This window comes from Ailuropoda melanoleuca, chromosome 5, assembly GCF_002007445.2.
Source record: "Ailuropoda melanoleuca isolate Jingjing chromosome 5, ASM200744v2, whole genome shotgun sequence".
Lineage (NCBI taxonomy): Eukaryota > Metazoa > Chordata > Mammalia > Carnivora > Ursidae > Ailuropoda > Ailuropoda melanoleuca.
In genome coordinates this window covers 108,321,881-108,328,752 of record NC_048222.1, presented here as the reverse complement: position 1 = coordinate 108,328,752, position 6,872 = coordinate 108,321,881, and the positions used below count along the sequence as shown (strand labels likewise).

The 6,872-nt window shown below is 41.9% G+C and overlaps 1 pseudogene; it reads right to left on the bottom strand.

Annotated features, from left to right (window-relative positions):
- Positions 1-1,721: 1,721 nt before the first annotated feature.
- LOC117802522 lies at positions 1,722-1,891 on the bottom strand (annotated as a pseudogene).
- Positions 1,892-6,872: the final 4,981 nt, after the last annotated feature.

Genomic DNA, 6,872 nt, shown 5'->3' with positions numbered 1-6,872 from the left:
GTAAAACATTTCTTCTCACACTCAGCAAATCCCAGGTATGTGGGGGGTAATCTTTTCTTCCTGTCTTCTCCCCCTGGTGATTGCTTCTTCCCCTGCTTCTTTCAACATAACCTGCTGGATAACAACATCAAAATACACCTGGAAAGTCACACAGAACTCAAGCTTCGTCTCTCGATGACCACTTACAAAACAGAGAGGAAATAACCGTACAATAGAGGCAATCTGGCTGAAACTTGATTTTCTTTACTTTATTAGAAATAATATTCCAAAATTTAATCTTAAAAATTAGATTTATGGTAAAAAGATACAAATAATATGTATTTTTAAATATGGGCCTCTCTGCTGCCCACAGGAACCCTGTTGTTGGTCTGAGTACAGGTACAAATCAGTAGGAAGTGTGAGGAAGGACTTTTACATGCTTGTGACATACTAGACACTAGGTCATCTGTGTAAAGGCAGAGAAGGATTCGGCCTCTTTTTGCCCTAAATTTTTAATAGGAGCACCTCCCATCTTGTTCTGCTTTCAAGTCACCCGGCCTTGCCTAAGCACCTGCCAGCCCCACCACGGCCATCGCATAACCTTCCCTCGGTCGACCTCTGCAGAGCACTGTCCTCACTGCAGACTTCGACGCTCTGCACTGCTTGTCCCTTCATTCGTCCTACACATGTGTGCTAAGTGACGCTCTTTTCCAAGCCCTGACTTGGCATTTTTACTTCTGTGTCATGCCCTGTCCCACTTCCTCAGTCACTGCTTCTAATGGCACCACTAGTCGAGGAACTGGTCCAAAGTCACATAACCAAGAATGGGCAGAGGAAAGATTCAAAGCAAAATGGAAGCTCTGAACTGACACGTGGTGCCGGCTCTGGGGTTTATAACATTATGTTAGGAGGGTTTTTCCTCTCCCGTTCCTGTTCTTTCCTTTCTTCATTGAGGAAGTTTCCTGAAGGACAAGGTCAACTGAAAATAAAACAGAGTACGGTACCTTAAGCTAGTGGATATTCTAAAAGAGAAGGCATTAACACAGTTGAAATAAGTGTTTGCCTTCTTAAAATTAATGAATACTACATAAAATCTGACATGTAGTTATCTCCATATTTATATCCACATGACTTTTCCTTCCTTTGCTAATGTATTTTAACCATTGGTCATTACGAAGATCAGAGTAATTACCTTATTCACGGAAACCCATTTTCAGAAAATATGTTATTTGGACAAGATGTCTCCCGACTACAGGTAGCAGATCTCCTTCCCCTTCCAGGATCGGATCAAGACAAGGGCCATGAGGGAAATAACTGAACGCTCATTCTGGCAACGTCTACCACCAAATTTCTGTCACTTTCACAATCCACATGAATAATCTTTTTTCACCATTGGCATAATTACACTCATCTTTATGTTTGTAGTGTGTAAGACCAATAGTGCCTTCCACACATTTCCACGTTGCTGTCTGGACCGTCTTTTGCTGACTCTAGTTGCACCTGCATAGCGAAGGCACACAGCCCGGAGATACTCTAAGGGCCTCCAGTGACCACTGCAGTCAGTCAGCACACCCAGAGCTCCCTGTCACTGACGGGGATAAGCCTACATCTCTGGAAAGCCAGGCACAAACCACCCGCCCAGATACTCGAAGGCAGATGCATCCAGCAGACACGGTCTCAGCTGAACACCTGCCATCCCCACCCCAGCTCAGGCTGACTTTAGACACCTGGCAACAACCCCGAGAGGGTGCCCCGTTCCTGCTCCTGCGATACCAGGTCAATGCACGCAGTGGATGGAGGAAGCTCCTCCCATCTCCCTGCTCCCAAAATGCATGTAATATATTGTCTTCAGATAGTAAAATGATCAGAACAGATACTACACTTGATCTCAGCCAAAAGGCCGACAAGCAGCCCATGTGAACGATTGAAAAGGTGAACGTTTTCCAAAACTGTGGGCACACTAAGGCAAGGTCTGCAGAGAAAGATTTCTAAACTCTGCTTACATAAAGAGAATTGATGAAAATCAGAGTATGTACTTTAAGAAACATATTAGGAAACTTGGCAGAAGGGAACAGTTTTCTCTGTCCCCTTATTACAACGTTATGGCCATTGTCTCACTTTCTGATAAATTGTAAGGGAACATTCCCCGCTGACAAGTACACTCTGCTCTCTGAGAGTAACTTGTGTTCTCAGGATGCTGTAAATGTGAGAGTGGAGTCAAGATGTTCAGTCTGGGGGAGGTTAGCAGCGGAACACAGCCATCTCAGCACAGACACCTCACTGTCCCATCCAGGTGGTGGGCATAGGGCCAGAAGCAGCCAGGGAGGTGAAGGCCACCCCCAGGGTATTCCCACCACCTGGGTCTCCTCTCCTTGCAGCCTTAGCACGGTGGAAGAATTTCCCAGTTTGGCTAATTCATCCCCACCCACCAGACCTCCCCTTCCAGCATCACTTCTACTCAGAGAGCCGGGAAGTTGCAGAGTCATTGGTCCTTGCTGATCCTTAAAATACGGAGTATGGTCACTGGTAAGAACCGAACCATGCAGAGCCTCTCCAGCTAGCTTGCCTCCATTCTCCCTGACTTGAGCTTGCCTTGCTAGCCAGAAAACCCTCAACTCCTGCTCACTGAACAGGTCTTTTCATCTCCATAAAGCACGGAGCTTAAAGGAATTAGTTGTAACTTCCCTAACCAAAGGAATAATATAGAGGGATTGTCAACTGGTAAATCACTCACACCCTAACACAACAATGGGACTACCTTATGTTGCCAGTTCAACGGACTGCTCACACGTACTTGGGTAAATATGCCCAGAACTCTAAAGAAATGTATAAAATAAATTATTTCTTTTAACCTGCTCTCAAAAAACAAGCAAAAGTGCCTTTGTTCGATGTCCACAAACATTCGATTTTCTGTTTAAACACACTGCTCAAAACATTATGTGCTGGGATATAAGATAGAAACAGGGAGCAGGAGCTGAGACCGGTCATCTGGAGGAATACACCTCAAGGAGATGGAGCTTGCAGGTAGCATGGTGTTTAAGGGACAGGAAGTATCTCCGGATTTTGCTTTAGACTTTTATTCTCCCCTCTGCTTGAACCATAATATAGGTCCTTGTTGTGCATACCTGAAGTATAATAGAAAAGGAAAAGAGAAGAGTTGGGGGAAGGGGAAGTGGTTCAACTTTCTTGTCCTCATGGCAGTTTTTCTTTATCCTAGTGGAGAAAAGAACAATCTGGAAAGATGCATTATGATCGCGAAATTGCTAACTGAGCAATCTGAGTCATCGGAGAACTCCCACTCTGTGACCATGAGCCCAAAACGATGGGAGCCGGCAAGGACACATGATGCCAAACTTGCCTGAAGGAGAAGCCTGGAGGGCTCTAACCCCCAAAAGGAGTCGGGATGTTTTTAAGGAGCATTCTCATCAAGTTCTAGGAAGAAAGCCAAGCTTAATTAAGCTTAATCCATGGTGAGAAATCATTCCTTAAGCCTGGTTTTCTTTTAAAAACATACTCTCTTAAACTCATCTATAAGCTAGGATGAACTTTATAATATTAGTGTTGTTCAAGATTCACTAAACTCTGCCAGAGTTCAGACCTTACCTTAGCATCTGTTCGTGCACGTATGTACATAGTAATATGGTCTTCCTACTCGGGATGCCCAGCTGTATTTACAAAGTCATATATTTTAGGAAATTAAAACTTCTGTAGGTTAAAGCCACAACCATAAACATTTAAAATGATGTTAAAATTCAAATCTCGTCCCCTACTACCTGAATTCCTTGTTCTGATTACTGTACTTCGATAAATATCATCCTGAGACTTACTCCGTGTTCATTTTATTTCCCTCAGGACATTTAATTCAATATAGAGTAAAAACAAACAAACAAACAACAACAACAACAAACCCTGATGTAACAATAAGTAGGATGTCTGGAAATAAATATAATATAAAGTATTTAAAATACTATAGGGGCACCTGGGTGGCACAGCTGTTAAGCGTCTGCCTTCGGCTCAGGGCGTGATCCTGGCGTTATGGGATCGAGCCCCNACCCTGATGTAACAATAAGTAAGATGTCTGGAAATAAATATAATATAAAGTATTTAAAATACTATAGGGGCGCCTGGGTGGAACAGCGGTTAAGGGTCTGCCTTCGGCTCAGGGCGTGATCCTGGCGTTATGGGATCGAGCCCCACATCAGGCTCCTCTGCTATGAGCCTGCTTCTTCTTCTCCCACTCCCCCTGCTTGTGTTCCCTCTCTCGCTGGCTGTTTCTCTCTCTCTGTCAAATAAATAAATAAAATCTTTTAAAAAAATACTATAAAGCATCAGGCCAAGTGAAAGAACACTTCTCAATGATAACTATGATGAAAACAAAAGGATAGCTCAGGTCAGAGAGGTTCCAACGCAAAATTTTAAAATCTCCCTTCCTGGTTAAACGAGAAAACAGTATTTTGTGTACAAATAGCCTTGTCCTACAACTACTTTTGTGTTTCTTTTTAGAAAAAGATGAATTATCTTTTTAAAAATGTTCCAAAGGGAAAAAAACAAACCATCCCACAAATGGACAGCCACTCCCAGATACATGCACTAGAACTCAGAGTCGTGCTTCAGGAATTATCATCTCATAAAGACGGTGGTTTAGCTACTAGTGAGACTGAGTTCTTAAAATGGCCAGCTCAGCGACTGACTGCAGTCCAGCTGTGTTTCTGTCTCCCTCTATCTCTATTGTGAATTATTTAAAGCAGCATACTCCACAGTTTGAATGTGGCCCACATTTTAAATCAAGTTCACCAAAATAACAATACTCAATGTACTAATTTCCATTTAATAGAAATATTTCTATAAATTCCTAATACGACTGAAAGGCAGTATAAAGAAAAGCATAAAAATATTTCTAAAAATTCATTTTATCCCAGGAGAAATTAATCTTTCTACAAAAATATCATGCAAATATTTATTTGCAAAGAATTCTAAGCATGTCTCTAGAAAACCACATTTATAAACAAACTAGTGGGGCTGTTTAAAAAGACTCTCCACCAAATTGGTGGTTCTTTCATGTTTTTTAATTATTTTTGTAGAAATGTATTATTTAGGGAAGACCCTACATGATTTTTAACTGGATAGGGAATTTTCGTTTTTGAAAAGTAAAAATGTGTTATAGTGTTACTACAGTTTATTGAGACCAGTTCTTCAAGAGCTAAGCTATCTCCTACAGGGACAAATTTTCTAGAAAAGTACATGGAGCAAACTAAAAAAGAAGAAAGTTCGGATTTTAGGATCTAAAACCTGGATGTTCACCTCTGCCTTCTCTGAATTACTGGGAACATTTTCAGGTCAAACAGTAATTTATGGGCCCTCGCAGAGGTCTTTGGTTTCATGATACTGACTTGTAAGTCTCTCAATCTGCTCCAAGGCAATTCTGAGCAAAATTCTGAAGTATGCCCTGTATGTTTGAGAATACCCATGTCATTTTCCTTGGCTCTACCCTAATCTCTTGTGCAATGGCCTTGTAAAAATTATAACAGGCACCCATCCAACCAACACAGCCATCCACACCCAACCAATTTATATATAAATATAAATTTGTATTTTTGTACAAGTTAGACTTACTCTGCTCTATTTTGACAGTATTGTCTTGTGATGTCATAAAGATTAATGTCTCTACAGAAGAGAGTGAATATTTCTGTGATAATTACCTGGGGGAGAAAAAAGTCCTTTGATAGAAAACTGGACCTTGGAAGACAGGGCCTAAATGTATTCATTCTTTCATTCAATGAATATTTATTGAGTGTGTGCTGCACTCCTAGCGGTGTTCTCTGGCCGGAACCATTGCCCAACTAGAGACTGACTGAGAGGCAAAATTTCACCTCACCCTTGTAGGGTTCTTTTTGGCTGGATCTGAGACTCAGATTGACATAGGACAAATCAACAGGAGAAAGGCATACAAATTCATTAAATAATACAAGTTTTACAGGATATGGAAGCCTTCATAAGGAACGAAGATGCAAAGAAATGGCAAAACGTATTTGCTTTTTCATATTAGGTTGAACAGAGAAAAAAATCTGGAGAAGTGACTGCCCTATGTGGAGGGGCCTGCATAAAAATAATTATTTTCACATGGCCTGTTTGTGTATAATTCTTTGTCTCCACTTCCCATCCTTGATAAGAATGTTACTTTCTTTCTAGTATAGGGAGGGCATCTTTCATATAGAATTTTACATCCTGCTTTTAAGAAAAATAAGAAGGGTCAGAGTGCTTATCTTGTATTTGCTGTCATTCAAATGCCCTTAACTCAAAATAGCCAATATGCCATGTGGCATATTTTGGAGTTCCATGTTCCGAACGCCTTCAAGACCATAATCCACACCTACTCAGAGTTTCCATCTGGATATCTCAACAGCATCTTCAGTTCCATGTGTCCACAGCTAAACATGCTCCCTCACGTCAGCTGATGGCAACTCTGTTTCCAGTGGCTCCAACCTAAAGACCTGATTCCTCCCTTTTTTTCCTCACTCCATATTCTGTGGAAATCCTGTTGGCTCTACTTTCAAAGTACACCCAGAGTCTGGCCCCTTTCTCCTACCTCCTCCACACTCACCCTGGTAGGATCCTGTTGTTGCAACTGGGATATTGTGACACCTTCCATACAATTCTTTAGCTTTCACCTTGCTTCCCTGTAGTCTATTCGCAGCACAACCACCCAAACCATTCTGAGAAAAATTAAGTTCAAATCATGCCACACCTCTGCACAAAACCCTCCGGTGATTCTGCATTTCACTCTAGAAAACCTGAAGTCTTTACTGTGGCCTCAAGGCACCCATGACCACATGCCCCGGGTTATCTGATCTCATCCCACGTCCTCCCCTCCTAGCCCAGCCTCCTCCAGCCAC